Genomic DNA, 8,146 nt, shown 5'->3' with positions numbered 1-8,146 from the left:
CCTTGCATTCCTATACACTAATAATGAGAAAACTGAAAGAGAAATTAAGGAAACAATTCCATTCACCATTGCAACGGAAAGAATAAAATACTTAGGAATATATCTACCTAAAGAAACCAAAGACCTATATATAGAAAACTATAAAACACTGGTGAAAGAAATCAAAGAGGACACTAATAGATGGAGAAATAAAACAGTAATTTTCAAAGAGGAATCTGTCGACATTCCTTCAGGAAAAACACTTATTTTACAACTTGACACTATGACAGTGTCTAACATTTTTTTCTGAATTAATTGATATTTTACTGATGATTTTTCAAAGGAGTATACCTGTGATGATTAGTTTTATGTGTCAACTTGGGTAGGCTATGTTGTCTACTTTTTAGGTCAAGTGAAAGTGAAGTCCCTCAGTCATGTCCGACTCTTTGCGACCCTGTGGACTGTAGCCCACCAGGCTCCTCCGTCCATGGGATTCTCCAGGAAAAAGTACTGGAGTGGTCTGCCATTTCCTTCTCCAAGGGATCTTCCCAACCCAGGGATCGAACCCAGGGATCGAACCCGGGTCTATCGCATTGGAGGCAGATGCTTTAACCTCTGAGCCACCAGGGAAGCAAAGAAAAGAAAGAAAGTTGCTCAGTCATGTCCAACTCTTTGCAACCCCATGGACTGTAGCCTACCAGGCTCTTCTGTCCATGGGATTTTCCAGGCAAGAATACTGGAGTGGGTTGCCATTTCCTTCTCCAGGGGATCTTCTCAAACCAGGGATTGAACCTGGGTCTTCTGCATTGTAGGCAGATGCTTTACCATCTGAGCCACTAGGGAAGTCAAGGTTAGTTTAAATGTTACTGTGAAGGTATATTTTAAATGGGATTAACATTTATAATCAGTTGACTTTAAATAAAGCAGATTACTCTCCACAATGTAGGTGAGTCTCATCCAATCAGTTAAAGGTCTTAAGAGCAAAGACTGAGGTTTCCCAAATAATAGGGAATTATGTCTGTAAACTATATCATAAAAATTCGACCTGAGTTTCCAGCCTGTTGCTGTGCCCTGTGGATTTTAAACTCAAGGCAGCAACACCAAATCTTCCTTGGGTCTCTTGCCTGCTGACCTGTCCTACAAATTTCAGACTTTCCCACAATCACCTGAGCCAAATTCTTAAGATAAATTTTTCCACCTCACTCTCTTTTCTGCCCTCACTATTCTCTCCTTTCCTCATTCTCTGTTTTTCTAACTTCAGTACAGAAGGGTCCCAACTGGAGTGTAAGATACATATATATTTCTTTGGATCTATCCAGCAGGGTGTGTAACCAGCACTCTGTGTCAGAAATGGATAGCAGTATTCTTGGCACTAGGGGTAGGTTTGGAAATCATAGAAAGAGGGAACAAATTTGTGTGTACTATGGATTCAGATATGTCTGAGTATTCTGAACAATTCATGAGATGGTCCAACAGGAGTCTGTGTTGAAAACTGGGAAACATTTTTAAGAATTCACCACTGAAGAAGCTGGCATGCTTTGGTTCTCAGAAGAGAGAGATTATTTTCAAAAGAGCCTTATGTTTGTTTACTTAGACTTGTCTTGCTAAACTTTTTAAGATACTGGAATGCATTCAGCATTCCTTGAGGACTCATTGACCCAGAGGGATGGGATGGAGAGGGTGGTGGGAGGGGTATTCAGGATGGGAACACATGTACACCCATAGCTGATTCATGTCAATGAATGGCAAAACCACTACAATATTGTAAAGTAATTAGCCTCCAATTAAAATAAATTTAAAAAAATACAAACCTTAAAAAAAATAAATCAGAACTTACATTATTGAAAAAAAAAAAAAGAGTGATGCAAGGAATAAAGCCATTCTTTCACCACCACTGATACCAAGAGGAAGAGGAATATCAGCAAAGTACAATGATAGAGAGTATAGGATCCATCTGGGACAACCCTACCTGGAAGAGTAATCTTAGTGCCCACTCATGCCTGGGGGAATCTAAGGTGGCCCCCGGTGGGCAACTACTTCACCTGGGAATAGATGCAGTACCTGGTGGAGTGTCAGTGGAAGAGTAGCACCTCTGATGCCCAGGTATGGTGATGTTTATCTAGATCAGGGCCATGGACATGCCTAGTACAGTTACTGTGGCACTTGGCCAACTGATGTCAGGCTTGATCCTAAGTCCATGTGAGAAAACCCATATGGCTCCACAGATACGTGAATGGATTAGTTTGCAGGGGGCAAAGATCACCTAGTAGAGGTGGAGGCAATGAAAAAATGAAATATGAGTCTTAGAATTAAGAATTACTTGTATATTCAGATTAATGAGATCTGAAGTAAATCTGAACTAAATCTACCTATCTACCTATGTATCCATTCATCCACCCAGCTATCCATTAATCTATATCACCTTTAGAGTATAATCAATGAGGGCTCACGGTGTCACACCTGGTGCTTTGGGACTCTGTATGTTTCTTAGATGGACAGTGTCATCAGAGTGTTGATTCAGGAGATGAAAGTGAAAACAGGTACAATTTACAGGTGATAAAAGAGGAAAATTGGTTCTCTTTCCTTTTTTTCATATAACCTCAAGCTGAAGCTCTAATACTTTGGCCACCTGATGTGAAGAGCTGACTCACTGGAAAAGACCCCCATGCTGGTAAAGATGGAAGGCAAAAGGAGAAGAGGGTGGCAGAGGATGAGATGGTTAGATAGCATCACCAACTCAATGAACATGAATTTGAGCCAACTTCGGGAGATAGTGAAGGACAGGGAAACATGGAATGCTGCAATCCATGGGCTCCCAAAGAGTCAGACATGACTTAGCCACTGAACAACAACATATAACCCCAAAACAACCTTCTGCCCTTTTCCTCTCAAAGACCGTTCAAAACGAATGAAAAGCCAAATGAAACTAAAACAAAGAAAACCAAAATAAGACAGATTAGGACATGGTCACTGAAGTTGAGAGAAAATAACACAGCCTTATTTGAGTAATAAGATAAAAAGATAAGATAGAGAAACACATAAAAGATAAAAAGATAAGATACAGAAACACATATTAACTATATTTTACAAAAGTAAGAAAATATGGTATAATGATATAGATATGAGGCAATATATCTGAATCTAGGATGGCTTGGCTATATGTAATATAGCAAAAACAAACATTAGTATTGCATTTATATGTAAATCATTTAAAAATATCTGACAATAGAATAGCATTTGTTTGTTAATTACAAATAATGTTAATAAACATGACTATGAGAAACGCTGGGCTGGAAGAAGCACAAGCTGGAATCAAGATTGCTGGGAGAAATATCAATAACCTCAGATATGCAGATGACACCACCCTTATGGCAGAAAGTGAAGAGGAACTAAAAAGCCTCTTGATGAAGGTGAGAGAGGAGAGTGAAAAGTTGGCTTAAAACTCAATATTCAGAAAACGAAGATCATGGCATCTGGTCCCATCACTTCATGGGAAATAGACGGGGAAACAGTGGAAACAGTGTCAGACTTTACTTTTTTGGGCTCCAAAATCACTGCAGATGGTGACTTGAGCCATGAAATTAAAAGACGCTTACTCCTTGGAAGGAAAGTTATGACCAACGTAGATAGCATATTGAAAAGCAGAGACATTACTTTGCCAACAAAGGTCCATCTAGTCAAGGCTATGGTTTTTCCAGTGGTCACGAATGGATGTGAGAGTTGGACTGTGAAGAAAGCTGAGGGCTGCAGAATTGATGCTTTTGAACTCTGGTGTTGAAGACTCTTGAGAGTCCCTTGGACTGCAAGGAGAGCCAACCAGTCCATTCTAAAGGAGATCAGTCCTGGGATTTCTTTGGAAGGAATGATGCTAAAGCTGAAACTCCAATACTTTGGCCACCTCATGTGAAGAGTTGACTCATTGGAAAAGACTGATTCTGGGAGGGATTGGGGGCAGGAGGAAAAGGAGACGACAGAGGATGAGATGGCTGGATAGCATCACCGACTTGACAGATGTGAGTCTGGGTGAACTCTTGGAGCTGGTGATGGACAGGGAGGCCTGGTGTGCTGCAATTCATGGGGTCGGACACGACTGAGTGACTGAACTGAACTGAACTCATGCCATTATATGCATAATGATTTGTATTTTCCTAAGGCTTTTTTCCCCATACAACCAGTTATTTACATTTTGGGGGTAAAATTATGGCACCCCACTCCAGTACTCTTGCCTGGAAAATCCCATGGATGGAGGAGCCTGGTAGGCTGCAGTCCATGGGGTCGGGAAGAGTCGAACACCACTGAGCGACTTCACTTCCACTTTTCACTTTCATACATTGGAGAAGGAAATGGCAACCCACTCCAGTGTTCTTGCCTGAAGAATCCCAGGGATGGGGGAGCCTGGTGGGCTACTGTCTATGGGGTCGCACAGAGTCGGACACAACTGAAGCGACTTAGCAGCAGCAGCAGCAGTGTATATGCAGATATTAAAAAATTAAACTAGTACATTGTAAAGAGTACCACATGAAAAGCAAAAGTCTCCCTCATATTTCCAATTCAGAGTATTTAAAATTTTAAATACTAGGACAAGAGACTTTGAAACAAACCAAAACTATTATGGTAGATTTCACTGATAAAGCTGATGCTGACTGTTTCTAAGTTTGGTTAATAACCATGTGATCAATTTCCTTTTTTTCCCTTTTGATATAGTTGTTATTATGTAAAGCAATCTCATGGATGGAGGAGCCTGGTAGGCTGCAAGCCATGGTGTCGCGAAGAGTCGGACACAACTGAGCAACTTCACTTTGACTTTTCACTTTCATGCATTGGAGAAGGAAATGGCAACCCACTCCAGTGTTCTTGCCTGGAGAATCCCAGAGACAGGGGAGCCTGGTGGGCTGCCGTCTATGGGGTCGCACAGAGTCGGACACAACTGAAGCGACTTAGCAGCAGCAGCAGCAAGACCCACTACAAAAGCAAGGAGGCAAACCTTGCTATACTACTGGATTGTGTTCCAGTGCACGAAAATACGAAAAAATAGAAAAGGAATCAGCAAAGACTTGGGTTTGAGTTTTCTGTCTTGATTTGTGTAAACGTGAGTGAATCACTGAAGTGTTAGGCATCACTATATTATTTGTAACATCTCTACTTACAATTAATGTGAAGATAAAATAAGACAAACAGCCATAAGAGCATTTTATAAAGAAGAATGCATTACACAGGTAAGATATAACAATTTTAAACAATTTTAAACAGCAGAGGCTAATGGATTATTTTAATTTAGATGTACTCCCAAGAATTAAGGATCACAAATACAGCAAATAACATACTTTAAAAATAGTTATCCTATAATTATCTAAAGGTCAGATAAAAAATTTCAACTAAATCTAAAGCATATAGTCCATTTAGGGAAAGGAAGTATATTTATATGACAATACACACATTCAGAAATAGCTTTTTGTTGGCATTTATTTCTCTATTCACTCCACAAATATTTGTCAGGCATCATCTGCTATGGGCATCTAATATGTGTTTTCTGTGCTGAGATTCAGCACATAAGATGTGTACAAGATATTTTCAGATATCCCTTTTGAACTAGACATCACTTTGGGTTATGTTTTCCAAACTTCAAAGATGCTATGCTTTTTATGGTGTAGATATTTATTGCATACCCATGATTTCAAACCACTTTAATTTTTATTACTTCAATAAACTACAATATAAAATGCTAAGTGATTTGAGAAGAATATTTGTGCAAAATTACAAATGATTGTGCATCTCTTGCAATGAAGACAGATAGTTATAAGAGGAACTAATTTAGTGAATAACTAAAATTCCACTGATTAAGACCAAATTACAATGAGGATATTAGCACCAAAACACTTATAGACACAAAATTGAAGATAATGTATTAGTGTTAATATTTTACTGTAGAATATTTTACTACTGTCCCCCAAATGCTGACATTTTCAGGTTCTTAATTTTTCATCATATTATACAGTAAATCACATCTAAAAATAAATTATGAGAATATTGATGAAATATAAATGCAAGTATTTGTTTATTCATGCTACGATACCCATCTGACAAAGGGGAAAAGATCAACTATATGTACCTGTTTAATTTGGCTTGGAGCCATCATCTGTCTCTTTACATTTGGTGAATAGCTTGACTATTACTAAAATTGTAATGAACTTTTCTCAGATTTTCCATGGTAGTAATTTTACAAGATTTCTATTTCCTTAATCACACTGTAAAATATTCCTAAATACCTTGATTACTGTTTAATGTTAGTATCTATAAACTAACTTTATTTACAGCACATAGTTTAAAATAGCCTATTTCTTTACCACGATAGATCAGAATACCACCATCATTAAAACAAAATAGTTGAAAAGATATGAAAGCCAAACTTCAGTTTTTATAAAATGATTTTTCAGAGGAAGAATCTGATAGATGCTGAATGAGAAATGTGTACTCAAAAGTTTGTGGGAGTTCAGTTTACACTAAAAGTGTGTTGCTTTATGGAAAACATTTATTTGATTTATATTTTAAAAACCAAGCTTAACTTTAGAGCAGTGATTCAGCTGCAAGGGAAATCTCTTAAAATTATCTATATAGTCTTTTCAACACCCCAAGTTCCAACCTAATAGAATTTATGACCAGCATCATCTTGATTTTTGCATAATAGAGCTACACAACGGGCAGAAAGTGACTTTCTAACCTCTCTACATGAAGTAGATATTCAAATATTTGCATATTTTGTAGTATATCCCTAGAAGTTATTGAACTTGTATACATTTCTACAATAGGGTGTAAAAAAAGTAGAGGCCAGTATAGGAGTATCATCTTTGCAAAATAATCTTTAAAAGTTGGGATATATGAGGCTAACTTCCTTAAGCTCTAGTGGAATTTGGTGCCTTTGCTTTTTTTTTTTTACTTGGACTCTTTTTCTACTGTTCTAGATTTGAATGCAACTGGGTAGTATAGTAAACATGAAAACGGGAGGATGATTTTGTCTAAGTCATGGGTCATTTACTAAAACTCAACTGAAATCTGCCACATAGTAAAAACCACAGTTTTACGTTTAAAATATGTATCAGTCTTTCGCTTGTGATTACATGGGATTAAACTGCATAACTACTTTAAAAGTTCTAAAAGACTGATCAATTTTTACATCCTTTAATATAATCAAATGAGTCATATTTATAGCTATGGGATGGTACCTCTCAGGGGTTTTCCACAAATTGTACGCTTATGAGACTCGCACAGTCTGTATAGCTGTGTGATCTGAAAAATAAGAAGCAAATATTTTCCCAGTGGATGTCAAGCACTGAGGTCACGTGTCATTTCTCATTTCTCTAATACCAACCAACTTGTCTGACTCAGTCTCAAGTTATTCTGTCTCTGAACATCCCTTCGAATACCAGTCTGGCATCCTGACAAATCATCCACATAACAATATCTAGTTTTCACATAAATAAAAAAAATTGATTTATTCATTCTGAAAACAATCTTTATTATTCCTTTATGATATGTGTGTGTGTGCTTAGTTGCTCAGTCATGTCTGACTCTTTGTGACCCCTTGGGCTGTAGCCCACCACGCTCTTCTCTCCATTGAGATTCTCCAGGCAAGAATACTGAGCCTCCCATGTCTTCAGGATAGATAGAACATGAAAGATACAGATCCTGCCCTCAGGGCCTCACAGTCTAGTGATAAAGATGACTAAGTCAATCAAAATTTCCAGGAGAGTAAGCTGAATGATGGTAAAGCATCTGCCTGCAATGCGGGAGACCCGGATTCGATCCCTGGGTTGGGAAGATCCCCTGGAGAAGGAAATGGCAACCCACTCCAGTACTCTTGCCTGGAAAATTCCATGGACAGAGGAGCCTTGTAGGCTATGGTTCATGGGGTCGCAAAGAGTCAGACATGACTTAGCGACTTCACTCACTCACTCAAGCTAAATGACATGAGAAATGGGAGCCCAGAGAGGAAAATTGTAAGTCATATGTCTACATGCACTCAACATTAGGAAAACTAAGATCATGGCATCTGGTTCCATCACTTCATGGCAAATAGATGGAGAAACAATGGAAACAGTGACAGATTTTATTTTGGGGGGTTTCAAAATCACTGCAGATGGTGACTTGAGCCATGAAAATTAAAAGATGC

At 38.3% G+C, this 8,146-nt stretch overlaps 1 protein-coding gene and 1 non-coding gene across 2 annotated transcripts in view; both read right to left on the bottom strand.

Annotated features, from left to right (window-relative positions):
- Positions 1-8,146, bottom strand: part of USH2A (Usher syndrome 2A (autosomal recessive, mild)) — a 939,168-nt gene that overhangs the window by 466,152 nt on the left and 464,870 nt on the right. The window lies entirely within an intron of this gene.
- On the bottom strand, positions 751-822 carry TRNAC-ACA. The gene has a single exon. It is a non-coding gene; the product is annotated as a tRNA-Cys (tRNA).

The sequence above is a fragment of the Bison bison genome, unplaced genomic scaffold (genome assembly GCF_000754665.1).
Source record: "Bison bison bison isolate TAMUID 2011002044 unplaced genomic scaffold, Bison_UMD1.0 scf7180017864325, whole genome shotgun sequence".
Classification (NCBI taxonomy): Eukaryota; Metazoa; Chordata; class Mammalia; order Artiodactyla; family Bovidae; genus Bison; species Bison bison.
Note: the sequence above shows the minus strand (reverse complement) of the source record. Positions and strands in the feature narration are given on the sequence as shown.